The 26,427-nt window shown below is 44.0% G+C and overlaps 1 protein-coding gene across 1 annotated transcript in view; it reads right to left on the reverse strand.

Annotated features, from left to right (window-relative positions):
* Positions 1–26,427, reverse strand: part of RNF152 (ring finger protein 152) — a 103,642-nt gene that overhangs the window by 46,780 nt on the left and 30,435 nt on the right. Inside the window, exon 3 of the mRNA XM_030203174.1 lies at positions 13,060–13,157. The gene's annotated coding sequence lies outside the window, so the exon portion shown is untranslated. The remainder of the gene's footprint in view (positions 1–13,059; positions 13,158–26,427) is intronic.

The raw sequence follows: 26,427 nt of genomic DNA on the forward strand, positions 1-26,427 counted from the left end.
AAAGATTTTTTATTTTTTCTGCTTTAGGTTAAAGTACTATTGTAGCTGTTTTAATACATGTTTATAAATAGAAAATGGAACTAAGGTAATTTTTTATTGGACTAATTTTAATATATTTTGACTAACGTTCAGAGACCAAAACCCCCTTCCGCACGTCAGGACAGGATACTGTAATAGCAGTATACTGTATTGACCTGAGGAAGGAGGTTTTGAACTCTCAATGCTAAATGTATTAGTCCAATAAAATGGTATTGTCTTGTTTTCCTTATTTGTTTTATTTCTATTTGTTAATTTGTAAAGTCGGGATTGGTATTTGCTAGTTTTTTCAAATTTACATCTGCTATCTTTATATTTTGCACAACAAGGAAATGGGGTGGAGAGGGCCCAATATCAAGGGATCAGTCACCACATACAAGGGTAAGATGCTCCAGAAAAACCTTTATTGGGATCCAACACGGTCCGTGTTTCGGCTATATCAGCCTTCTTCAGGGGTGACTGATCTCTTGACATTGGGCCCTCTCCACCCCATTTCCTTGTTGTGTTTGTTTGCTGTGGAGAGCGTGAACCCCGCTTTATCTTTATATTTTGCACAGTACTAGGGACATACATCACTATCATTGTTTCTGTGGTGTTGCATTGTATGCAGACTCTGCCTTCTTGGGGTTCAGTTTAATTTTTGTCTAAATATTTATATTGTTAGTTTATATTTTATTTAAAATTTGCTATACTGCTAATGCTCACTAGCAGGTCTTACCGCTCACAATGATTAAAACCAGTTTGTGGTTACTTATTCTATAGTGGATTAGGGTGTATCTGTGTCTGTGAAAAAGACATGGTTTTCTGTTGGCATTGACTATGCAGGATCGATGATCTGTACTATTCTGGCTGGTTTAGTTTTACAATAGATGTTTGATGTTCTACTGCTCACTGCAATGTTTAAGATGCTGCCTTTTCCTGGGTACACTCTTGTGTGACTCGTAGAGGTTACTGCTTAAGATATGGTAGAATTGCTCTGTAGGTCCTGAATGACATTTGTTGTGTTTTGCATTCTCAGTATGTATAATACAGGATTTTGGAGGGGGGTGTTAAAAAATTATCGGCCCCGGGTGTCAAATACCTCAGGTACGCCACTGCCATGACAGTCCCTTGCTCCACCCATGTATTCACCCCGATAGTAGAGACTAATAGATGATTCACCACTGGAGACGTGAGTCCAACAGTCTTTATTATATCAAAGATAACGACCCGACACAGGCCGTGTTTCGACACTAAAAAAGCGTCTGCATCAGGGGTCAATAAATACACCAAGTAGTGAATGCAAAATGAGGAGTCCTACTTGTATGTGTGTTGTCAACTCACTAATCACATAGCACTAAACAGAAAATGCTGGACACAAACTATCAGAGCAAAAGTTCTGATAGTTTGTGTCCAGCATTTTCTGTTTAGTGCTATGTGATTAGTGAGTTGACAACACACATACAAGTAGGACTCCTCATTTTGCATTCACTACTTGGTGTATTTATTGACCCCTGATGCAGACGCTTTTTTAGCGTCGAAACACGGCCTGTGTCGGGTCGTTATCTTTGATATAATAAAGACTGTTGGACTCACGTCTCCAGTGGTGAATCGTCTATTAGTCTCTACTTTTGCCTTCTGTGATTCGTCATCGTAGAGAACTTTTCCTGTTCTATATTTTGGATTTCACCCCGATAGTCACATGCCAAGCAATTTAGATGCACTATTCATAGAACAGAACCTAGCACTTTATGCTGAGAGAAGAGAACATTTCTCTGGATGCATGTGCAGCACTATTACAATCCACAGCAGTTGGCATAGTGTTTCCAATTGCCTCTGGGTAGGGGCAAGCAACAATTAAAAATTTTAACCGCAATCAATTATGCAATTAAATATTTTAATCGTACGATTAATCATGCTTAATCACGGCATGTATTTTGGGCACATGCTTTTCCAATTTTTTTTTTAACGTTGACCTAAACATCCTTTTGAACAAATGCTCAGTGTGGCCGATTATCCTTCACAAAATGCTATTCAATTAGGGGTGGGCAACGCTTAAAAATATTAATCAAAATTAATTGTGGTATTAAAATTTTTAATCATGTGATTAGTCACACCTCTGGGCTGGATGGCTTAGTAATAGCAAATTCCCATTATATGGAAATCATTTAAACTTGCTGAATATAATGAAATGTTGCATACACACACTTCCTTCCCACAGCACATTGCTCCCCCTCTCCTCCATATAGGTACCTACATTTCTCCTCTCTTGCTGCATCCTTCCCCTGTACATACCAGTGGCATAGCTACTTGGGGCCACGGGGGCCTGGGCCCCAGTAGATTTGGCCCTGGACCCCCCTGCCGACGACCTTCTCGACCCTCCCCCGCTGCTGCCGTCGCCTACCTTTGCTGGCAGGGGACCGCAATCCCCGCCAGCCGAGGTCCTCTTCTTCCGGTGCAAGGCTTCGTTCTGTTTCTGTGAATCTGACGTCCTGCACGTGTACGTGCAGGACGTCAGATTCACAGAAACAGAATGAAGAAGCCTTGCGCCAGAAGAAGAGGACCTCGGTAGGCGGCAGCGGGGGAGGGTTGGCGGCGGGAGGGGGGTCAAGAGGGTTGGCGGCGGGAGGGGGGATCAAAGTTGTTGGTGGTGGTGGCGGCGGCGGCGGGGGGGGGGGGGTCAGCGGCGCTGGGGGAGGCTAAAATGTGCCCCCTCACCTCAGGCTCTGGACCCCCCCTCCCGCCCCTGGTACATACATGTCTCCCATTCTGCTGCTAAATCCGTTACCCCTGACACACAGACACCCATTTCTCTCCTCTCCTGCTGCTAACCCCCCCCCCCCCCCCCAGCATACAGGTCCATCAGGCCCCGCACACACACACACACACATTTATCTGGCTCTTCATTGGGTCTCTGACAGCAATTCCCACATGTTACTTGCAACTGACGCCAATGCCTTCCCTCTGCAATATTAAGGCAAGGTAAAATAGGATAGGCAGGGGAGAGAAAGCAATGCTGGACTACAGACAGGATTTAAACATTTTGATAACGATTAAAAAATGTAATTGTAGCTAAAATTAAAAAACAAATTAATCACATTAATAGTGTACTAAATGCCCACCCCTAGCTTTGGAACGAGTTATTTAGCTCACATGCTTTTCAGATGCTTTTTTTGAAGAATTTGATGACCCCTGATGCAGGCAGTCGCCGTAACTTGTCCGAGTCAGGTCTCTCTTCAATAAACTATTTTATGCACCACTGACTTGTTCCTCCTTCCTTGGAAGGAGAGTAAACGGAACAAAATGGGACTGACCAATGAAGTGCCAACCAAAGGATATATATTAAATGTATCCAACGATAAGTCAACTAAAAACCATACAGTCCATAGAGATCTATAAAATCTATTAACAATTTATTTCAAGACTCGACATGGTCCTGTGTTTTGGCGTGCAATGCGCCTGCCTCAGGAGTCTCAATTTCAACTGTACTTGTAGATCCCTTGTACTGTTTAAAGACAATTATAAACAGAGCACCATTGAACAGCCTAGCACACTATTTGGCTGTGACTGCAAATGTGAAAGCAACTGCAGAAAGAAACACAGCCAATTTACAGATTGTGCACTTCTTCTGGCAACAACAACAACAAACAACAACAAAATGTATGCACCAGGTTATAGAATTGTCTTTTTTGTAATTTTAAAAGCAAAGGGAGGGCTACAGCAGCTCCATGCATGTTACAGGAAAGTTGTCACAATGCACTATGAACCTGACATTAGACACTATATAAAAGGTGTGTTAGATTTGTTCTGATTGATGAGGAACAGAGTCCAGATGAAGCCAGTTCTCTGCAACACAGGAAAAGTTAAAGAGAACAATATGGAGACTGAAGCCCAGAGATTATCTTTGAGTTATAACGATGTCAGCAGCTTGAACACGAGAAAAAAAAAAAAAGACAAGACTATGATACTGCTGTCAGGAGAAAGGTATAAGAGAGAAGTAACAGTGATGTTTCTCTGCTAATATCCTCCTAAACAGACTGAATGTTAAGTCTTTTTAATGCTAACTGAATTATTTTGCAGATGGTAGAAAAACTGTTCCACATTTTATGGTTCACACAGGTATCTGTAATAACATGTTTACAGCCTGTTTGCAACCCCCCCCCCCCCCCCCCCCCGAACGCTAATTCATAGCAGGCATTTCATCTCCTGAACAACAGCTCACTGAGCAAGATTTTAAATAAGGATGCCAATAACAAAGCCCTAAAGGTGTCCACTAGGGGAATGAGTTCTGCTTTGCCAAAGCACTGAGATTCCAGCAAGTTTCACCAACCCATCCATTTCTTTCTTTTATTCAAATATTTTAATTCTGTTTTTTGAAAAAACAAGAAAAAAAAACAGCAAACAATTCGCTACAAGCCTTTATGCAGGAACATAAAGCAGTACAATTCAACAGAAAGTATATTCAGAGGTATGTATTTATCCAAAATTTCACATCTCAGCTCATATAAATGGTTAAGTTGCCTATAGCTAAAATGATAAAGGCTAAAGGGTAAATGGATTTGATGGATTTGATTTACCGCCTTTCAGTGGTACAACCAAAGCAATTTACATATATTATTATCTGCAGGTATTTTCTCTGTCTCTAGTGGGCAGGGGCGTAGCCACGGGTGGGCCAGGGCCCACCCACTTTGGCCTCAGGCCCACCCAGCAACGGTGCATGCTGCAGGCCTTCTTTCCCTCGGGCCCTCCCTCCCCTTCGGGCAGCACCACAGTCTACCTGTACAGGAAAGCTGCATGGCACCGGGTCCGTCCTGCTGCTACGCTGCTGCCCTCCGCTCCGTTGTCATCATCTTCCTGGCACAGAGTTGTTACTCGTTCTTCTGCTGCTTATCTGCAGCGGATCCGCGCGCTGCCAGGGCTGTATGCTGCTGCGACTGCTTCCTCTGCGCTGGCCCCGCCTTCCGCCTCTTCAAGAAGGCGGGGCCAGCGCTGAGGAAGCAGTCGCAGCAGCATACAGCCCTGGCAGCGCGCGGATCCGCTGCAAATAAGCAGCAGAAGATCGCTGTGCCAGAAAGATGATGACTGGAGCGGAAGGCAGCAGCGTAGCGGCAGGACGACCCGGTGCCATGCAGCTTTCCTGTACAGGTAGACTGCGGCGCTGCCCGAAGGGGAGGGAGGGCCCGAGGGAAAGAAGGCCTGCAGCCAGCATGTGAGTGGTGGCTGGGGAAAGGGAGGGAAAAAAAACCTACAGCATGCTGGCGGGTGGTAGGTTTGGTGTGTGTGTGTGTGTGTGCTGGTGGGGGGGGGGGTCAGGGAGAGACAGGAGCACTGTTGGGATGAGGGAGTGAGACAGGTAGGGGGAGGGATGGAGAGATGCTGCAAGGGAAAAAGAGAGGGAGAATGGTTGGATATGGGTGGGATGGGAAGAGGGAGGGAAAGGGCATGAGAGAAAAAAACGTGTTGGACATGAAAGTGGAAGGGAGGGAGAGATGAGAGGGGAAACGTTGAACATGGCATTGAGGTGAGGGAAAGGAAGGATGGAGAGATGGTGGGGGGGGGGGGGGGAAGAGAGATGTTAAACCAGGGGCTCAAGGCAGAGAGAGGGAGAAAAGTTGGACATGAAGAAGGTGGAGAAGAGGTGAGGAAAGGAGAGATGCACAAGCGGGGGAGGGGAGAAAGAGGGAAGATGGATCCAGGGAGAGAAGATAGACAATGGATGGTAGGGAAGAGAAAGGGAAAATGCTGGACAATGGGGGAGGGGATAGAGATGGAACAGGAAGATGCTGGTGGTGGGAGGTAAAAGGTATAGGGAAATAGGCTATGAGGGTGAGGAGGGTAGAAAGAGGGAACAGATGCTTGGCTGGGAGGGGGGGGGGGGAAGAGAGAAAATTTTGTGCCCACCCACATTGTGCTCAGGCCCACCCAAAATTGGCTGTCTGGCTACGCCACTGCTAGTGGGTTCTCAATCTAAGAAATGATTCATATCTTCTGTGGAGATGTGCTGTGTTTCAGCCCTTCCAGTTCTGAATATTTCAGGTTTGTGGAAGAATTTTATAAACAAACACATTTTGGAGCTCTATCACTATGCTGTGGTAAGTTTTGCACTTACTTCACGTTTAATGCAAATACAAAAATTAGTGTGTGTTAAGTGCAAAGCCTGTGCGCTAAATATAGGGGGTGTGCCCTGAATCTGTCCTGTATTTATCACACAAAGCAGTCATTTAACGCAGCATGGGCATTGTGTTACGTGCAGAGCCAGATAACACAGTACCACCCCTAATATCAGGCACTAACATCAAACCTAGTAGCCCCATACCTAACTATCCAAGTGGGCTACATTAATGCTAGGTCCATAGTTAACAAAACAACAACAATATCAGACTGGATTAACTCAGAAAAAATCGATCTTATCTTCGTCAATGAAACTTGGATCCACAATCAAAAGGACCCCATAATCCTTTAACTATGCCCTCCAGGTTACAAAATCACTCACTGGACCAGATTGGAAAAGAGAGGAGGAGGCACATCACTAATCCATCGAGAACAATTCACTATTGAAACCACTGCCAAGTCTATAACACCCCAACTAGAAATGGCTTCATTCAGAATTCAAAACAAATCCCTGTTCGATCAACTGAACTGCGTTCTGTTTTACAGACCTCCAGGTAACTGGAACGAAAGCAAGCCTATCTTTATGGATTTCATCTCAAACACTTGTGTAAACAACTCCAATACACTAATACTAGGCGACAAACTTCCACCTAGAAGACCCCAACTCTGCCAATGCACGCAAATGCAGAGACTTCCTACAGTCCTGGGATCTCAAATGGCCAATCGTGTAGATTTCAATAAAGACCTTGTTCAGGAAGACACTCATTGGGAGAGGACTTTTATTGGATCCACTGTTTGTTTTGCCTGTCTTTGGTTCCCCTGTGGAGAGATCACCTTCTGTGGGTGTTTGCTTTATCTCAAATGGCCTCACATGCAAGCCGTCCACATCAAGGGTCACACACTGGACCTATCATCACACAAACTGTCCACAGATCATAACCTATTAATAACAGACATCAAATGGTCAGAAACACCTTGGACCGACCACTACAAACTGAACCTATCCCTAAATTGGCAAAAGAAAGGGTTAAATCGTACAACAGAACAACTTACACTACGAGAGGGAAAATAGATCCGCAAACATTCTGGCAACAGATATATGACAACGGATGGACAACACAAACTGACTCCATACATTATCTCAATCACTGGGAGGATAGATGCAGTAGCGTACTAAATGAAATAGCACCCTTAAAGACAAGAATATCAAGAAGACAAAACTCGATACCATGGTTCAACGACAAACTAAAAAAACTCAAAACACAAACCAGAAAACTTGAACGAGCATGGAAAAAAAATCAGAGGATGAACTGTTTGGAACAGCATGGGGCTTTCGATCATCTGCCCATTAGATTGCCAGTGCTACATTATAGAATTGGAGAAGGTGTATTTCTTTATTTAACACATTTGATATACTGCTCAAGCCTACACATAGGCATAAAGTGGTTCACACACCAATATCTGTACAGGTACTTTCTGTCCCAAATGGGCTCACACCCTAAGTATTATTTGTACCTGGGGCAATGGAGGATTACATGACTAGGAGCTGTGGTGGGAATTGAACCCAGTTTCCCAGAACCTCAGCCCACTGTACACCATTAGGCTATTCCTCCACTCCATGGGCAATGGAGGGTTAAGTGACTTGCCCAGAGTCACAAGGAGCTGCAGTGGGAATCAAACTCAGTTCCCAGGTCCACAACCCAGGGCACCTAACCACTAGGCTACTCCTCCACTCAGATCAACACAGAATTAGGTACCCCGATGAACAAATTCATACTAGTGTATGGTTACCATATGGCTCCACAAAAAGGAGGACACACTGATCCAGTCCGGGTTTTGGTTCCATTGAAAGCAATGGAAGTAAAACCCAGACTGGCTCAATCTGTCCTTCTTTTTCTGGAGCCATATGGTAACCCTATACTAGTGGTTCAGTTCATAAGGTTTCACAAAGCTTTCTCTCTGTTTGCACATAAAGGCAGATATCCTGTCTTTTCACTTCTGTTTTCCTTTATCTAGGAGTCAGATCTCTCACATACCATAAATCCACATCTGGCTTTTTCTGGTACCTGAATTCAGATGGAGACAATGGAGGAAATAAGCCCCAGTGTCTCAAGTAAAATCAGGGAGGACTTGGTTTCTGGCTATGTTGCTCTGATTATGATGAGAGTTAAATAAATTCCACATTTATGGTGGGTTATCAGAATACAAGAAGCATTTGCAGTGTCATAGTTTTAAAATTCTATGCATTCAAGTCACTGTGCTTTTATGAGGAAAAAAAAAGTCTTCCCTAATGCATGCCTCCATGCTTCCCTTTCTTTCCTTCTGACATAGGAAATATGACACCAGCTACCCTACATTGCAAGGGCAACTGTAAGCATATGGAACTGACTGGTGGAAGCAGCTTTTAGTTGTGCCACTCTGATTAAGCCAGGCTATTAATACACTGTTTAAGCAGCTTAAGAAAAATCTTAATTGGAATGATTTTGTAAAACAGTTTGTATACAGTTCACAAAGGGTGCAGACCTCTGAGTCATAGGGAAAAAAAGCAAGAAAATACAAAGGCAGTCCACTGAATCAGATAAAGGGATAAATATACTGCAACTTAAAAATGCAAACTTGTTTCCAAAAAAACCCTGAAACTGCTATCCCCTAAAGGGATTCTTTTCTGAGTGCTCATAACTGCACTAAAAATATCTTCTTTCAAAGTTCTGAAACTAACTGAAGAGCACCACAGCTTTTTCTCTCATCTCCAACCAAACTTTGCTGAAACACCTGGTATAGCTGGGGCTGCATACGTGGTGTACATAAGTACATCCAGGTGCACGCAACTTACATATGTGACCATTCACACCATAGGTGCCAACTTTTCAAAATGATTGGGGGTACTAAACACAACACAAAATTACTCATCGCTGGACAAAATGAAAACACTTGCTCAGTATTGGGGGTGTTCAGCACCCATAGAGTTAGTTCCTATGATGTGTGCAAGATGCTCACTGAGAAAAAAAAAAAAGAAGTCCTGCTCAATTTATGTATTTCCTCTCTGTGAGGGAGTGTATAGGAAGCTACTGCTTCCTCTCAATGACACTAACTCTCAGTGGCAGAACCACCTTAAATCTCATATTCCCTCCCATCCAGGGGGGAAATGACATCGGAAGTGAGGAGCTGGGAGGGCGTGGTCCAGGACGTATAGAAGCTCTGGGCTCAGCTAGGTTGAGGAGGCTCACGGTAAAGCAATGGAGCCCCACTGCATATACCTCCACCACGTATGTGTGAATTGCAACCACGATAGTCAGGTAGGCCAAGTCCAACTTAAAACCTTGTGAACTTGTTTCTTTGACCGAGCCGGACCCAGACTATCCTATGTTAACTGCTAAAAATTGTACTGGTAACTCTGGGGAGCCAGACCAGAGCCAAGCGGAGTATGTTGCCATGCTGAGAGACAGTAGTACAAGCCGTGGCCCTGCAGGAGCAGGCCACGGAAGGGCATTCTTACATCTAAGGACTAATGTGTTTATTTTCTCCCCACCTGTCAATGGAACAGGACCCCCTACACCTTTAAAAAATAGTTTTGTTCACCGTAACCCGCTGTGTGGCTCCAGTTTATCTGGCTCTGGGTCAGCCCTTGTTCATGTTACCACACCCACCTTTGTGGTCTTTGTTTCTCGTTTCTCTTGCTTATGTTTTATGCATAATATAAGGCAAAGCCTCTCATTTGTCCTGCAAGACCCTGAACACTATTCTCTGTAAGGCAGGAGGCTCATATGGAGAGGCAGGGAGCAGTGAAGCACAGGACCAAACATCTCTATGTATCCTTCAGCTGGAGTTGCACGGGAGTAGCCTCAAGAAAAAGAATCTCATATTGGCTATCTGCTTCTAAATAAACTTCTCTCAGTTTTATTTTTTTCTGAAAGAAGGTTTAATCCACTTATTTTAGCAATGATCATAATATAATCATGTCCTCTGAGTCAAATATTTATATTTTGGATTTCTACTTCCTTACAATTCTAAGCAGACCAAATAACACCCACATAACAAGCACAGAAATATTTATCCCCCCCTCCCTGATATTCAGCCAGTGGTGGACAGCACTATGACTGCCCATCACCAGCGCTCAACCCGGATATTCAATGCCAGGTCGTTTCTGGGAACCGACATTGAATATCTGGTTCTTCCAACACCAGCTACTGCTTGACCAGTTAAGTCAATATTTAGACTTAACCAGACATGGCTTAATGGGCAAAGATAGGACTTTTAATTTATGTGGTCTTATTTGCCCATTAAGCTTGGCTGGTTAAGTTCTGAATATCGGGGCTGAACTGGTCACACTCCTGGAATGCCCCTAATATCGCCAGCTTCATTTCTAACGCTAACCAGGCATTTTGAGAGGCGATAACAAGTTATCAGCTTCTGAAAATGACCGAGATGCGAGTTAATCAGTCAGCGGTCCTTCTTGGCCGGTTACTTTGAAGTGGCCAAAACAAACCTAGGAATTCAATGCCTGTCGCCGGATATGGCTCGGAATTGAATATCTGGGTTTAATGCTGGTGGCCGACAGCAAACGCACTGCCTGCCACAGGCTGAATATCAGGCCCTTTGTCTTTAAATCCTGGTTGCACTGCAGTACAAGGGGCTTTAGCCAATTACATATAATCCAGGACTAAAGGGACAGTCTGCATCTAATACACACTCGACTACCACCGAGTACAACAGATAACCTGAAGACTGCATCTGCATTTGTCTTCTGATCCCTCTTCTGCAGACAGATGGGTAAGGATCAGATGTGATCTGTATAACCTCATCCATTTGAGTCAATATTCAAACACAGCCATCACTGTTTGTTTTTTTCTTAATGCGGCCACAGCATTTAATCTGTCCATGCCGCTATCAAAGGTGGAAGCACTGAATGTATTTACTCAGAGTTTACCAGCATGAACTACATAGATAATGGTGATATTCTGCTGCTATCTATATATAGCACTGTGGATAAAGTTAAGACAGCCTTTTACTACCCTCAGGTTTGGTGTCCTGACTTTTGGGTCCTTTTACCAAACAGTGGCAAAAGGGCGTGGGTCTGCCGCATGCTGAGGCCCCCTTTTACTGCCACTGGTAAAAGGCTTTTTTTCTTTTAAGAAAGGAAATGGCCGTGCGGTAAGTTAAACACTTGCCATGCAGCCATTTCCTGGGGGAGTCCTTACTGCCTCCTATGTAGGAGGCAGTAGGGGCTCCAGCGGTAGCCTGGTGGTAACCAATACTACCCAAACAAGATTAATAGATCAGCCGATATCAGGAACAAAACTAAGGGTGATTCCACTTATTTAAATCACATATTTTTATTTTAATTGCTAGAGAAAATAAGTTTCTCCTTCTTCCAACTGAGTCTTGCCATCAGAAATCTCAGCTGAATTGGACTGCTACAGTCAACAGGATGATACTTATCTGGTGAGGAAATGTGGTGGAGATTTTTTAGAACAAGAAGTTATGGTGGAGATTTTTTAAAACAAGAATTCTGACTGCAGTTGGCAAGATGCATACACAGGCTGGCCCAGCAGCTCAGTGACTAGTATAGTGCATTTTCATGTTTGTAGGCTGGGTTTTCTGCACCCTAAACTGAGCTTGGAGATACTGCAAATAGGGTTGATAACAGGCTTTAGATGTTTGAGACAAGTTGAGCTTGTAGTTCTGCTAACCCTACTGATTTTCCAAAAGAAAGCAACACTACAAAACCATTAACCGTGGAAGGCTATCCAATATTCTACAGCATCTAGATGTACTCTTTGGGCCTGATAGTCAGCCACCGTCGGGCAGCTCTTTTGCCCTTCGCCACCAGTGTTAAACCTGGATATTCAATGCCGGGCTGTTTCCGGCAACCGGCATTAAATATCCAGAGTTTTTTTAACCACTAAAAAGTTAATTGGTTAAACCAATATTCAGCGCTAACCAGTTAACATTTTAGTGGTTAAAGACAGGCCTCCTATTTATGCAGCCTATTTTAATCAATGAATATAGCTAGTTAAGCGCTGAATATCCACCCTAACCAGTTACGTCATACGATATAGCCGGTTAGTAGCTAGCCACTAACCACAGATATTTAGCAGGAGATAACCGATTAACTCCCACTGAATATCCATGGTTAGGTGCCAATATGCTACTTAACCGGCCAGCAGCCATGTCTGGCTGATTATATAGCTTTGAATATCAGAGGTGGGAGGGTGGCCTTTATCTAGAGTGGCAAGGTTGTTACCAGTACAAAGGATGGGATTAAAGGGAAGGAGGTAGGGAATGCTTGCTTAACCAAACAGGTTTTTAATGGGGATCTGAAGAGACACAGTATTATCACATTCATGCCTAACTCAATAGAGAGCTTGGTCCATAAAAAAATAAAAGAGGTGAGATCAATACAAGATGGGATGAAGTCAAGAAAGAAGCCACTTGATATTCAGAACATCCTGTTGTTTTACAGAGCCACATATGAATTGTATTGCCTTACAACAGCTGTGCACTTTACCTGCCACTAACACAGATTAACATCACTACATCCCAGGAGAAACCAAATAAGCAGCTTTTCCCCAAATCTAGCTTTTTATGCAGGCACAATTAATGCAGCAAAACCCTTCAAGTAGACAATCTAATTTAAAAACAAAATATCTGACCAGTTCACTGTGATTTAGGTCAATGAGTGATCACAGTGCAATCAGCATGAATTATTATTTTAAGATAGTTATTTGCTACAGATGAGAACTGTGCACTGAAATAGCTTCTTTAAAAAAGTGTGAGAGAGACAGAGAGAGTGAGAGATGTTTTTCATGGTCTAAAAGGTACCTAAATTGGGGTCTGTAATTTCTGATGTTAAAAGTCACATACCCCACACTTTTGGTACCTTTTTACTCAGCAGGTCACATATATTCAGATAAATATAATTTCTATCCTTACCTGAAAATGAACCCAATAAAGGCAGCCAGAAAAAAATATCAAATCAGAGATTCACAGTGCTTTCAGGACCACAGCAGCAAATTCAAACTTGTTATGTCCTAAAAATAAAATAAAAGTACAATTATGATACTCCCTAAATACTTAGAAACTTTAAAAGAGATAGTCACATCAATTTTGCAAAATACTTCCCTTCTTGGAATTGAATAGTTTTTAATGATGTCTCCATGATTCCCAGGTCTTTGGGTAGGAGCCAAATTAATGTAGTTAAAATCAGTCAACATCATAGGCGCCCGGTATAAGAGGCTTGGGGAGAGCCGGGCGAGTGGCGCCGTGAGTGTCCCCTTCCCTCCCTCTCCGTTTATTACTATATCTGCCCCGCGGCCGCGCCATCTTTAATTTACCTCCGCTCCGTCCCCAGCATTGGCCGCATCATTTCAAAGCTCGCCCTGCTGCCCGTCTCTATTCTCCCCTCGCGACGTGATTCGTTCTGCAGACAGAGTCCCGCCCTCGAGGAAATGATGTCAGAAGGCGGGACTCTGTCTGCAGAACGAATCACGTCGCGAAGGGAGCGAGGGGAGAATAGAGACGGGCAGCAGGGCGAGCTTTGAAATGATGCGGCCAACGCTGGGAGTGGGGACGCAACGGAGGTAAATTAAAGATGGCGCGGGGCAGATAGTAAGCAAGGGGAGGGAAAGGGGAGACCCAGGGCGCCGCTGGCCCAGATGGAGGGGGGCAGGGGACAGAAGGGAATTGCTGGATGTGCATGGAGAGGAGGGTTGCTGGAATGGGTGGATAGAGGGGATGGCAGGGGAGAGAGGAGGGTTGCTGGACATGGGTGGGTGGCTAGAGGGGAGAGAAGGGTTGCTGGACATGGGTGGATGGAGGGCAGGGGAGAGAACAGGGTTGCTGGACATGGATGGCTAGAGGGGAGAAGAGGGTTGGTGGACTTGGATGGATGGAGGGCAGGGGAGAGAGGGGGGTTGCTGGACATGGATGGAGGGAAGGGAAGACAGGAAGGAGATGCACATGAATGAAGGGGAGAAATTCTAGACATGCATGGAAAGGAGGGAAGACAAAGGAAGGAGATACACATGGATGGAGGGGAAGGGAGAGAGAAAAAATGCTGGCCATGGATGGAGGGGAGGGAAGAGAGAGGAAGGAGATAAGATGAGGGAAAAGGGAGAAAACCTGCACATCGATGGAGAAAATAGGCAGAAGCTGGATCCACTGGACAGTCGAGTCTGCAGAGGACCCAGCTTTTACTTACGGATGTAAGGCAAGAAATGAAGAAGAAAGGCAGAAAGTAAAGAAATAAATGGAAAGGAAGCCCTGGAAACGGAGTTAAGAGGACAGATAGCAGCAGAATTGGATACTTGGCCAGCATGATCAGAAAAACAGTCACCAGACAACAAAGGTAGAAACGATCATTTTATTTTCATTATAGTGTTTGGAATATGTCCACTTTGAGAATCAGATGCTCAACATTAAAAGTTTATATTTTTTACTTATTTATGGCATTTCATCCCACATTAAACATGAATTAGGGTGTTTTGTGGCTCTACATGAGAATTGTGGTATTATGATCCCTTGTTTCATATTGTTGACTGTCTGAATTTTCCGTATGGGTGGTATATTGGTGTATTAGGTTCTGCCTAGTGTAATATTTATGGTACAGTAAGGTTCTAAGTGTGTTTTTGCACAAAGTTGTGCATAGTGTTTTGCAGTTGAGCAATTGTGGTTAGTATATGCTTTGAGCAACCACTTTATTCTTTGACATATGATACATAGCTAATATCTAAATTTAATAAAAGGTATTAATTGAATTTTTTTTTTCTGTGTGTTATCAGACAATTATGGATTTAAGCTCCTCCCATGGCCCCACCCCTAACCCCGCCCCCTTTAGCCTCCCCAAACAGTTGGGCCACCGACCGCCTATGGTCAACATTGTACTATACAAAGATCTGCAGAGGCCATTCAGGTTCAGTCCATGAGCAGTGCTGGAATCTTCCATGCTCTACCAGAACAGATAATGTTCTGATCTTTTTCTAGCTAGAAATTCCAAAACAGGGAGTGTGCCTTTCTTCCTGACTGACAAGGAAAGAAGAGACAGTCCCTGGAGGGAAATCTGGGTTCATATAAATACCCAGCTCAGCTCAGGGAAAGATTTTTGTCTTTGACTCTTATTTTCTGGGCATGGCACTAAAACCATATAAGAGGACTGGGAAGGGGAAGTTATCAAGCTACTTTAGGGCAATAAATCGCATCATTTGACCTTTAACATAACTTAAAGGGCACTAATACAGTGATATTTAAGTCACCACAGGTTACACAATAACGAGCACATAAGTATTGCCATACTGGGAAAGACCAAAGGTCCATCAAGCCCAGCATCCTGTTTCCAACAGTGGCCAATCCAGGTCACAAATGCCTGGCAAGATCCCAAAAAAGTACAAAACATTCTATACTGCTTATCCCAGAAAAAGTGGAATTTCCCCAAGTCCCTTCAATAATGGTCTATGGACTTTTCCTTTAGGAAGCCGTCCAAACATTTTTTAAACTCCGCTAAGCTAACCGCCTTTACCACATTCTCTGGCAATGAATTCCACAGTTTAATTACAAGTTGAGTGAAGAAAACTTTTCTCCGATTCATTTTAAATTTACTACATTGTAGCTTCATCGCATGCCCCCTAGTCCTAGTATTTTTGGAAAGCGTAAACAGACGCTTCACATCTACCCGTTCAACTCCACTCATTATTTTATAGACCTCTATCATATCTCCCCTCAGCCACCTTTTCTCCAAGCTGAAGAGCCATAGCCACTTTAGCCTTTCCTCATAGGGAAGTCGTCCCATCCCCTTTATCATTTTCGTCGCCCTTCTCTGTACCTTTTCTAATTCCACTATATCTTGAGATGCGGCGACCAGAATTGAACACAATATTCGAGGTGCGGTCACACCATAAAGCGATACAAAGGCATTATAACATCCTCATTTTTGTTTTCCATTCCTTTCCTAATAATACCTAACATTCTATTTGCTTTCTTAGCCGCAGCAGCACACTGAGAAGAAGGTTTCAACGTATCATCAATGATGACACCTAGATCCATTTCTTGGTCTGTGACTTCTAACGTGGAACTTTGCATGACATAGCTATAATTTGGGTTCCTCTTTCCCACATGCATCACTTTGCACTTGCACGTCATCTGCAACTTAGACGCCCAGTCTCCCAGTCTCGTAAGGTCCTCTTTTAATTTTTCACAATCCTCCCGCGATTTAACGACTTTGAATAACTTTGTGTCATCAGCAAATTTAATTATCTCACTAGTTACTCCCATCTCTAGGTCATTTATAAATATGTTAAAAAGCAGCGGTCCCAGCACAGATCCCCTGGGGAACCCCACTAACTACCCTTCTCCACTGACAATACTGACCATTTAACCCTACTCTCTGCTTTCTATCTTTTAACCAGTTTTTAATCCACAGTAGAACACTACCTCCTATCCCATGACTCTCCAATTTCCTCTGGAGTCTTTCATGAGGTACTTTGCCGAATGCCTTCTGAAAATCCAGATACACAATGAGGCATATTTTCAAAGCACTTTGGGAGGCTAAGTTCCATAGGTTTCTATGGAACTTTGGGAGGCTAAGTGCTTTGAAAATAAGCCTCAATATCAACCGGCTCACCTTTATCCACGTTTGTTCACCCCTTCAAAGAAATGTAGTAGATTGGTGAGGCAAGATTTCCCTTCACTAAATCCATGTTGACTTTGTCTCATTAATCCATGCTTTTGAATATGTTGTGTAATTTTATTCTTTATAATAGTCTGAACCATTTTGCCTGGCACCGACGTCAGACTCACCGGTCTATACATTTCCCAGATCTCCTCTGGAACCTTTTTTTAAAAAATGGACGTTACCCTGCAATCTTCCGGTACCACGCTCAATTTTAAGGATAAATTACATATTACTAACAATAGCTCTGCAAGTTCATTTTTCAGTTCTATCAGTACTCTGGAATGAATATCATCTGGTCCAGGAGATTTGCTACTCTTCAGTTTGTAGAACTGCCCCTTTACATCCTCCAGGTTTACACAGAATTCATTAAGTTTCTCCAACTCGTCAGTTTCGAATACCATTTCTGGTACCAGTATCCCACCCAAATCTTCCTCGATGAAGACCGAAGCAAAGAATTCATTTAATCTCTCTGCTATGGCTTTGTCTTCCCTGATTGCCCCTTTTACTCCTCGGTCATCTAGCTGTCCAACCGATTCTTTTGCCGGCTTCCTGCTTTTAATATACCTAAAAAAAAATTTACTATGTGTTTTTGCCTCCAACGCAATCTTTTTTTCAAAGTCCCTCTGAGATGCAAAACATGCAAATGATTTAAAGCAGCTCATTATTATGTAAATGCTGTAATACAACTTATGGTGAACACCAGGTGCACAACACATGTCACATTATATCCCTACAATGATAGTGAAATAACCCTAGCCAAAAGCTGGGGTTATTTTACTGCCTGGGAGCATCAGTCTGCCAAGTCACCAATGCTCCTGGCCATCGATTCATGGGGCTCCCCCACTCCCCAATGATCATCCCCCCCATCAAGCTCCCCCCAGTGAATCCCTCTGAGCAATTCCCCCCCCCTCAATTCATACACTCCCCATTAAGTCCCCCCCCCCCCCCCGTGCAATTCCCATCCCGATCCGGACACCTTCCATGAAGCTCCCTCTAGGTCATGTCCCCCATCCCCTACTACCATTAGGGGCACCATTTTGAGAGTCTGTACCAGAAAAGCAGGAGCAACTGAGGATTGCTCCTGCCCAAGAACCCACTGGACCATCAGGGCAAAAGGTATGATGATCACAGGGGTGAGGGGGTCTTTGGGGGTGGGGTCCATAACCAGGAAGGCATCTGGATTGGGTGGTTTGCTCGGGGGAGGTGCAGATGCTAATAGGGGGGAGTGAAGGGACAGCACTGCAGCCCCTTTCAGATGCAGCCTGGGAGCATCAGTTCGTAGCATGGTAGCCTAATGTTCCCAGGCCACTGGACTGCTTGTGAAATGGCTCATAGGCAGCATTGGTCCTTTACCACGAGAGCTAGCAAACTGTGATACAGAGATACTTCAGGCTGGTGACTCCCATAGTAAATCAAGATCTGGTAAAAATTTGCCTTGTACTGCAGCTTCATAACTTCCCACCCCAAATATCACTGGTAGCTTCCAAGCTGCAAGAGCCTGTTTAATAGTGGAGACTGATCTGGGATTAACACAGTCACTGTCCATGAGGAGCCAGGAGTGAGATTCAGAGCCTACCAAGTTCCTAGACTATTTCCACGGAGCACAGGTATCGGGATCCTGTCCTCCAACACTGCCTGAGAATAACAGAATAAACCAAAAGCTAAGAGGTGTTATATAATCCAGTTGAAGAAGAAAAAGGACACCCAAGATAAAGATTTGCTATCCTTAAGACCTCTCTCTTGAAGGAACCCTCTATAGCTTGAGAATGTAAACAGGAAAGAAGAATTAGGAAGACTATAGTGGATTTTAAGAGTGAAATTTGTTCTTTAAACAACTGTAGTGGAATATACTAGGGAATGTAGATACAGTGCACTCCATTTAAGTGCACGTCGGATAAGCGCATGCTCTGTTTAACTGCATGCTGTACTTCAGTCCTGTTTTTGGCACCATCAGTTTCTATGGGGACAAACCGGTTTAGCGCTGATAAGTACAAGATTAGCTTATATGCATGGTTTAAGACCGCTCCTCTGCAGGAAAGACTCCGCATAAGCGCGCGCATGGAATATGGAAGCCGATTGGCATGCAACAACCCACAAGATTTCAAATTTACTGCCTCTAACTGCCACAGGCAGAATAAGCGAAAGAACGTTGTTAGGGTGTACACCGGGGTCGTCGTCGTGGCGGAACTGTAAGACTTTAACACTGGCTGAACAAATAGAAGTTCTTAAAAAATTAGAAATCAAACAAAGTCAAGCATCTATTGCTAAAGAATATGGTGTCAATCCCAGTCAAATTTCACGTGTCTTGAAGCAGAAAGACCAGCTTCCGGAAGACTGGCAAAACAATACAAATCCACAATGGAAACGGGCGGGAAAAGCTGAAGAGGTAGAAGGTGCTCTTCTTCGGTGGTTTTCTCGAGTCAGGAGCAGACAGTTTCCTGTCAGTGGTCCACTGCTTATGGAGAAAGCTAACCAGCTAGCAGAAAGTATTGAACTAACTGAATTCAAAGCCACTGTTGGATGGTTGGAAAGATGGAAGGAGAGGAACCACATAAAATTCAAGAAACAGCATGGTGAGAAACAAGACGCTGATGACTTTGGTGCTGAGAATTGGGTTGTTTCAGTTCTTCCTACCATCTTGAACGAGTTTGCACCTCGTGACATTTTCAATGCTGACGAAAATGGTCTCTACTGGCGAGCGATTCCTGATAGAACACTTGCATTCAAACAAGCTGAAACTACAGGAAGTAAAACGTCGAAGGACCGACTGACGATCCTCCTTTGCTGCAATATAGATGGGAGTGAGAAGTTGGAACCACCCGTCATTGGAAAGAACAAACAGCCCCATTGCATCAAAAATGGCGACTTCCTGTGTCATATGAGGCTTACGCAAATTCATGGATGATGGGGGAAATTTGGAAGCAGTGGCTAAAGAAGTTAGACACTAGAATGCGGGCACAAAAGCGTCAGATTTTGCTGCTTTGTGATAATTGTGCTGCACACAGGGATAATGTCAGGCTGTATAACATCAAGGTGGTCTTCCTGCCACCAAACACTACCTCTCTGATCCAACCTATGGATCAGGGCATAATAGCCAATTTCAAACAACATTATCAGGCTCTTGTGCTACTTCGTCTGATGAGCGTTATGGATGACCAGACTGCAAAGGATAAACGTGCTGTTGAACTGGCTCGTAATCTATCACTGTTGGATTCCCTACATATGCAGAAAGAAGCCTGGAATCATGTTACATAGGCAACCATTGTGAACTGCTACAAGCGGGCAAGCTTTGTTAAGGATGTGGAGAGGGACGAAACAGATGCAGCTGTTGCAAATGCGTCAGATGAAGAGGTTATTGACATCCCAGCCGGTGTTACTGAAGAGGAGTTCCATCGCTACGTAGCTGTTGATTACGATCTACAAACAGCTGAAGACAGCACTGATGTCGAGATATGTGCCTACACGCAAGCAACAACGGCTGATGTTGGAACAGATGAAGAAATGAGCGAGGCACATGCTGACGAAATTCAACAACCTCCTCCTGTCACTTTTGCAAGAGCACTGGAGAGTCTCAACACTGTGCGGGCCTATCTGGAGGCCCCTGGATGTCAGTGCTATGACAGTTTTTACCGTCTGGCAGACGTACTTATGGAACTCACAGACCCAAGAGTGTACAGAGGACTATAAGTGATTACTTCAAGCCAGCCTGTCAGTTAACTGAGACTGTATACTGTATGTATAATAACAGTACTGTACATATGTTTATCAGATGTCAAGCTTCTTTGGGTCACAACGGTTAAGTGCACGCTCTGGTTAACTGCATGCATTTCTTTGGGACCAGACCCTTACACTTAAGCGGATTGCACTGTAGTTGTATTGAAGGGAGTGACTCCTGTTAAAATATGCAACAATACCTGAATATAACTCACCTTGAGCTAACCCTTCACTAGTTTGAAGCATACCTGGATGGACTTACTGACTGTGATAAGCATTTCTGAGTGAGTAGATCCTAGCTTTGCTAGTCCCCGCTCTGCCCTCAAACCAGCCTATAAAAATATACTCATGTAGCCCCATCTGATGCTCACACCTAACCAGGGTTACATATGTAATAATAATAATAAATGTCCTTTATGGATGTGCAGGTAGTTCTACTTTCTTTCCCATATTACCAAATCATCACCCAGCGTGCCAAGCTAAATTGCTAAGCTTCCTCTCAGTGTGGAAGACACTGAAGCTCCTCTGCAACTACCCTGTAACCAGCCCTGCCTCACCAGAGTACTAGTGTTTGATTGCCTCTAGCCACTCTGCTCCAACAACTGCCACCCTGGAGGCCCTGCACAGCCTTGCAGTTGAAGATTTTATGAGGAAAAAATAAAGAAAACCATGTTATATTGTATTTAAGTCCTCTGTCAATACATAGTACCTACCAGTGCAATGATTCTAGACTTCATGTGTTTTTGGAAATTATGGTACAATTAAAACCCATAAAAACAGCAGCAGTGCAGGCGATTTAGTTACATGACACTTGTAGTCTCAGAAGTTAATGCCTAAATTTATCCAGTTCCATCTCATTCTAGCTCAGAAAATCCACTGCTTTCAACATCACAAGCTTTACGTAACAGCAACTATACAAACAACCACCTTTTTCTTTGGCTGGTACATTCCATTTTTAATTTATATATAAAGATATTATTTTCCATAAGATCCTTTGCTATCTTACTATCCATTTTTATTTTGCCTCTTTCTTCCTGCATGGCAAGGTCCTACTGAGTAAGTCCTTCCAATGGCTCTGTTGTATTGATTACTTAAAATGTGACATTTGGCCCATCCCTGCACTTTTCCCTGTTCCCCAAACTCATACCTCCTGCTATTCCTGTGTCACTGGAGGCACCCCAGGATCAGGTTTGGGAACCAGTCAGGTTTTCAGGATACCCACAATGAATATTGTCATGTTTTCAGGATATCCACAATAAATATTCATGAAAGATTTGCATACCAAGGAGGCAGTGTATGCAAATGTATCTCATGAATATTCATTGTGGATATCCTGAAACCCTGACTGGCTGGGGTGCCTCCAGAACCAGGTGTGGGAACCACTGGATTAGGGCTTAATGCCCTCTAATAACAGGACCCCTTAAATTGTAAGCCCTCCAAGGACAGGGAAATACCTAGTATACCTGAATATAACTCACCTTGAGCTATTACTGAAAAGGTCTGGGCTGCATCCAAATAAATAAGCTGTTAGTGTTTGGAAAGGACCCCAACTCCCACAGCACCAAAGGGGAAATAAAATAATGCTGTTATTAGTGGGGACCATCAGCGGCGTACCAAGGGCGGGGCGGTGGGGGCAGTCCGCCCGGGATGCACACTGCTGGAAGTTTGCAGAGAGCAGCCACACGCCTGTCGGCTCCGCTGGTTCCCTGCTCCCTCTGCCCCCGAACATGTTACTTCCTGTTCCAGGGCAGAGGGAGCAGGGAACCAGCGGAGCCGAGAGCTGCGCGGCTGCTCCCAGCAGCTAAGAATGCACCCGGGGGGGGAGGGTGTCATGCTGCACCCGAGGGGGTGCGTATAGGTGATCTGCCCCGGGTGGCAGCCAACCTAGGATCGTCACTGGGGACCATAGGAGCCAGCTCTGTGATGAAAGCACCTTCAATATTGAACAAACTCCTCGACTATGTCCAGGGAGAGGTGATTTCCACTGGGTTTAGCACCCCCAATCATTTTGAAAAGTTGGACCCAACCCCCGGTGGCAGAAAATGGATGAGGGGCTGTATCCACACAGCAAATAAATAGCCAGGCTGCCACTGGGGACCCAACTCCTGGCAACAGGAGAGCATTGAAGAAGGAGCCATCAGGGACCCCAATACCCAGTGGCAAAGAAACAGACGAGCAGACACAGCTATAGGATAAGGTATTAGGAACTGTGGGAAGTGTAAGAGAGGAAGAAAAGAATGTAAGAGGCAGGGGATGGAGCGATGGAATGGAATGGAAGAGTGGTTGCAACAGGAAGGGAAAAAGACGGATGAAAGGGTGCAAGGAGGGAGAAAGTGCCAAAGACAGGAGGAAAAGGGTCAGTGAAAAAGAAAGAGTGCAAGGAAGAAAAGAAAGGAAAGGAAGGGTGATTGTGGAGACATGAAGAGTACAATGGAGAGGGAAGAGAATGATGGACAGGTGTGTACAAGAAGGGAAAGAGAGCAAGGTGGGGGAGAAGACAAAGATGTGCACAGGGAGGAAAGAGTGAAAAAGGAAGAGGAGGAAGAGAGGGATGTAAAGGTTAAGTGTGAGTAGAATGGGAATGCATGAGTAAACAGCACAAGAGGGAGGGGTATAGGAGGGGAGACAGTACAAGGAAGTGGAAGGATAGGAAATGAGGGGCAGGGGACAAAGGGGCACAGGAGAGAAAACCTAGAGGCAGAAACGCAAACTGTCTAACATAAATACACACATCCCCACTTATATGCATCTACATTCCCACAAAGACACACCATATCACTCACAGACACACACCAGCAGTCAAAACACAACATACAGCTTCCCCACAGCCTCTCACACAACTGCTACCTGCCCCATTGCAACACACTTTACTATAATACCTCTTCCAACAGACCCTTAGAAGACCTGCCTTTCTGCGTATGGAGGAAGGGAGAATGCGTCGTGTCACACAAAGAGGGGCGTAATCGAAAGGAACGCCCAAGTTTTTCCTGCGGATGTCCTCGCAGGACGTCCCGGCGAAGGGGCGGGGAAACCTGTATTATTGAAAAAAAGATGGGCGTCCATCTTTCGTTTCGATAATACAGTCAGGGATGCCCAAATCATGAAATTTAGGTCAACCTTGGAGATGGTCGCCCTTAGAGATGGACGTCCCCGATTTTCAGTGATAATGGAAATCGAGGACACCCATTTCAGAAACGACCAAATCCAAGCCCTTTGGTCATTGGAGGAGCCAACATTCATAGTGCACAGGTCCCCCTGACATGCCAAGACACCAACCAGACACCCTAGGGGGAACTGCAGTGGACTTCAGAAATTGCTCCCAGGTGCATAGATCCCTTACCTTGTGTGCTGAGCCCCCCCAAAACCCACTCCCCACAACTGTACACCACCACCATATCCCTTATGGGTGAAGGGGGGCACCTACATGTGGGTACAGTGGGTTTGTGGTGGGTTTTGAAGGGCTCACATTTACCACAAGTGTAACAGGTGGGAGAGGGGTTGGGCCTGGGTCTGCCTGCCTGAAGTGCACTGCACCCACTAAAACTGCTCCAGGGACCTGCATACTACTGTCATGGAGTTGGGTATGATATTTGAGGCTGGCATAGAGGCTGGAAAAAATATTTTTAAAACATTTTTTTTGAGGGTGGGAGGGGGTTAGTGACCACTGGGAGAGTAAGGGGAGGTCATCCCCGATGCCCTCCGGAGGTCATCTGCTCATTTAGGGCACATTTTTGTGGCTTGGTCGCAAGAAAAAAAGGACCAGGTAAAGTCGTTCAAGTGTTCGTCAGGGACGGCCTTCTTTTTTCCATTATCGGTCGAGGACGCCCATGTGTTAGGCACGCCCCAGTCCCACCTTCGCTAAGCCTCTGACACGCCCCTATGAACTTTGGTCGTCCCCACGACTGAAAGCAGTTGAGGGTGCCCAAAATAGGGCCTGCAAATAGGTGGGAAAATGTGGGATACAAATGTAACAAATAAATAAATAAAATTGGCTTTCAATTATGCTGATTTGGGCGACCCTGTGAGAAGGATGCCCATCTTGTGATTTGTGTCAAAAGATGGGTGCCATTCTCTTTCGAAAATAAGCCGGAAAGTGTACATTTTTCCCCATTCTACGTATACAGGGGAAAAAAAGTATGAGTCAGACCCGAAGTGTCTGAAGCAAAACGCTCCCACTCACTGCTCTAGGGAAAAACAACTTATTAATGCTGGCACTGCTCTCAAATACTGACCCATTTTGTTACACAGTTATATCAACATAATCCACAGACACTTACTGCTACCTTGGATTCGTTCATGATCAAAAGTCTCTTTTGCTAGGATCATCACTCACAGGTGAAATCCAATTTTGTGACTCTATTATCACCTTTCCCTATGTAAAAAAAACAATTTTAAACCCAATACCCCCAAATGAGGCATTTTGGCCAAACTTACTGATGCGCCACCCCCACACTAAATGTAATGCTCTGTTTGTTAGTGAACTTAACAGGGAATGAGTTTAAGAAGCAGATTTAAGGACATGGAATACAGTGAGGTAAAAGCATGTGTTAGACAAGCCTGCAAGTTTGTTTGCTTGCACATTGGCCAAGGGGTTTAATTTCCTGTACTTTTGAAAGGGAAACAAATATTTGATTGAAAACATGTGCAACTGTGTGGAGAAAGTACTGTGGAAGTTTTACTCATCCTTAAATGTAGACCTAAGGAGCCAATGGCCTACAGTACTCTTTCCATACTGTTATGTTTTTACAATTTTTTAGAGTTTCTTCCCTTCCAGAATTTGCAGGAAATTAAAGCCCAGGGCAGCGGTGTTATTTACAAACTGTGCAAGCAACCTAGTCAGTATCTCTTTCCTTTCCTTTTTGCCCTTATTTCCTTATTTCACAGTTTCTAATTTTGCTCTTCTGTGTCATAATACATTTTATTCCCAATATTTTCATGCTTTTTAGAACTAAAAGTGAAAAACTTTAGTCATGATCACACCACTTGTTTTAAAGATCTCCTTCCCTGCCTCCTTTCATCAGCTATTCATACTGTAGTTCTACTCTGCATGTCTCATTGTAAAGCCTACATCGTTTTCTGATGAAGACCAGCACCACAGACAAATTTGGGGCTCAGAATATGGTAAGTGGGAGTAAATCCAGGATTTGCTGAGCCCGTCTGATATTCAAGAGTCAGAACTTCATTATCAGGGTGGTTATGACTATCTCATTGCTGTGTTGTGGTCTGAAACTTGATTGGGAGTTATGGAGGATTGAAAATTGTGTCAAATATTCCATTAGTTGCTATGCCACCAGACCCTCCATTGTTTTGGTCAATAGCGGTTTTGAAGCCACTGGTCTGTAGTTTGTGATATCACTGATCTTACCAATTGAGTTTGAGGGATTGGGGCGAGTAGAATATCGCCTTTGTCTGCTGGGAACTGTCCTTTTGTGTTTGTTGAAGCATTTGTCATATAGTTAGGGCATTTATCTAGCAGACAGTATGCCTGTGCGTATTTTGTCAGTAATGTTTTTTTACTGTGCTTAGTTTGGGTGGTTTGAAGGAGGACCAGATTCTGTCTGCCGTGATGTGGATGAATTTTGTTGGTTTCGCATTCTTGCAAGAAGTCTATTATGGATGCTTGTGGTTTCTTGACCTTGTATTTGCTATTTTGTTTTTAAAATATTATACAAGCTCATCTGCAGTTGGTGGTGTTTCAGTTGATGTCAGTACATCTTGGGTTTTCAGTGTTAATCTGTTCTGGGTTCGTATATGTGCTGTAGTGTTCTGCTTTCACTTTCTTTATGATGTGTGTATATGTTTTTACAGCTTTTCTCATATAGTTTTATTTTTTTTCCATTTTCTTTTTGGCCCATGTTCTTTCTAGATTCCTGCACAATTTTTTCATTTATAGTAGCTCATCATTAAACCAGGGATGTAGT

This window comes from Microcaecilia unicolor, chromosome 1 (genome assembly GCF_901765095.1).
Source record: "Microcaecilia unicolor chromosome 1, aMicUni1.1, whole genome shotgun sequence".
Lineage (NCBI taxonomy): Eukaryota > Metazoa > Chordata > Amphibia > Gymnophiona > Siphonopidae > Microcaecilia > Microcaecilia unicolor.